Source organism: Notothenia coriiceps, unplaced genomic scaffold (assembly GCF_000735185.1).
Source record: "Notothenia coriiceps isolate Sejong01 unplaced genomic scaffold, NC01 NC01_scaffold00006133, whole genome shotgun sequence".
Classification (NCBI taxonomy): Eukaryota; Metazoa; Chordata; class Actinopteri; order Perciformes; family Nototheniidae; genus Notothenia; species Notothenia coriiceps.
In genome coordinates this window covers 483-2,673 of record NW_011338834.1, presented here as the reverse complement: position 1 = coordinate 2,673, position 2,191 = coordinate 483, and the positions used below count along the sequence as shown (strand labels likewise).

The following is a 2,191-nucleotide window of genomic DNA, read 5'->3' as shown; positions in this document are numbered from 1 at the left end:
GTACGTTTTCCTTCCAAAAGCCTGAAATAAAACATGTTATAGAATCAAAATAGCACAAAATCTCAAAATTGACCAGTGCTTGAAAAACGATGTTTTTGCCTGCCGTGTCTCGCCTTAAGAGAAAAAAAAGCATTCAAGTTGTCCCTTAAGGTTATTTTTTCTTATTTAAATTGGATATTCTATCCAACATGGATATAGCTTCTTTCTTTCAGCATTGGATCAAAACAAAATAAAGCTTTCAGTACTCGTTAGCTTACTGCTACAATTAGACACTGCGCCCTGCCCACTCTGTTGCCAGATTTGAGAGAAATAAGCAACCAGGTCTATGAAAACAAGCCCCAAAGAAGCAACACATACATGATGTTCTGTCATTTGAAACCAAAACTAAGGCCTCAGGATGACTTTAAGACTTGAACATGGTCATTTTTGTTTTGTAACATTGAATAGAAAATTTAAAAAAAAGTATTTATAAAAAAATAATAAATAAATCCCGATCCCCGATTTTTTTCCTCCCGATTCCGATCTTTTGAAAATCACGTGATCTGCTCCGATTCCCGATCACGTGATCGGATCGGGACATCTCTAGTGTATAAAACTCAAAATGTGTCTTCGACTGATTTCTATGGAGCAGGTCACATTTGTATTCATTACTTCTGAAACATCAGATGAACAGCTCTTTCTTTTTGTCTTTTTTGTTCTTTTTGTTTGTTTGACAATATAGATTTTAAAAGCTCTATACTGCCTAACCTTAAGCCAAGCAATGTTATTTAATGTAATTTAGGAGATTTTACAACCAAAACCGTCATTATTCATCAACTCACTACGAATGTGATGACTTGTTGCTGTTCTATATTTCCAGACAGTCCTCTCTAGGTATTTTAACCTGATCCATGTTCCGCTCTTTAGATCAATGAGGAGATTCCTGTAAAGCACCTGCCCAGCAGCGAGCCGGACCCCCACGTGGTCAGAATCGGATGGTCTCTCAACCACTGCAGCACTCAGCTCGGTAAGACGAGGAGGAACTGCCCAAACACTCAAAAGTAGGTTGACATATCATGACATATAATATAAACTAAATATTTTATTCCTGATTTTGAAGGTGAGGAGCCCTTTTCCTTCGGATACGGAGGAACAGGAAAGAAGTCTGCAGACTGTAAGTTTGAAGACTTTGGCGAGAAGTTTGGGGAAAACGACGTCATCGGCTGTTACATTGTAAGTAATGATCTTATTTTAATTCAAACATATAAGACAAAAAAGAAGCATAAAGCACTTTTTGAGTTAATTTAGGCCTTGTAACTAATTTACAAGCACTTACAATCGTATGATCTTACTTGAAGTGAAAATATCTACGCTTTCCTCGTTGTTCGGAGTTTGAATCTTTATGGTTTTCTGCACTTATTGAAAGTCCCTTTGGATAAAGGTGTCCTCTAAATGATATGTAATGAGGATACTTTCAATCACCTTTCATGGTACAGATGTATTGCAATGTAGTAAATAACTTTCATCTTGATGGGTACTTATTTGATTTTATTATGTTATTAATGTGTGCCCTCGTTATTCAAGAATCTACTCTTATCTATGTGTTTTTCGCTGCTGTGGGACAGATGAGGGATTTCTGATTAATTTGCTATTTCAGGACTTTGACAGTGCTGATGAGGTGGAGATGAGCTATTCCAAGAACGGAGTCTCCCTAGGAGTGGCTTTCCGGACAACCAAGGAGGCGCTGGAAGGTCGTGCCCTGTTTCCTCACGTCCTCGTGAAGAACTGTGCTGTGGAGTTCAACTTCGGACAGAAGGCAGAGCCGTACTTCCCCCCGCCGAGTGGATACACCTACATCCACGAGCTCAGCCTGGAGGACAAGATCAGAGGCACCAAGGGGCCCGCCAGCAAGTCTGAGTGCGAGGTATGGCACCTTTTTTTTATCTTACACAGTATACACAAAAAACTGACAATAACAATTGACAAATCAGAAAAAGGTAAATTGTGTGTGTGTAAGAACTGTCAAGGATACATTATTAGTTGTAATATCCAACTGGGAGGTCATTAGTTTTGTATACATCACACGTTTTCCCCCATCTATTGTATAAAGCATGAACTTGATTTCTCATCATGGTTATTTTTTCTATTCCATATTTTCATTGACAAGATCCTTCCATTTACAGTTTTTCAAGTTATCATCTTTAAACCTATT

The 2,191-nt window shown here is 38.2% G+C and overlaps 1 long non-coding RNA gene across 1 annotated transcript; it reads left to right on the top strand.

Moving 5' to 3' along the window:
- Nucleotides 1-897: 897 nt before the first annotated feature.
- On the top strand, nucleotides 898-1,928 carry LOC104943515 (uncharacterized). Its single transcript, XR_798117.1, has 3 exons — nucleotides 898-1,006; nucleotides 1,100-1,212; nucleotides 1,637-1,928. It is a non-coding gene; the product is annotated as an uncharacterized lncRNA (long non-coding RNA).
- Nucleotides 1,929-2,191: the final 263 nt, after the last annotated feature.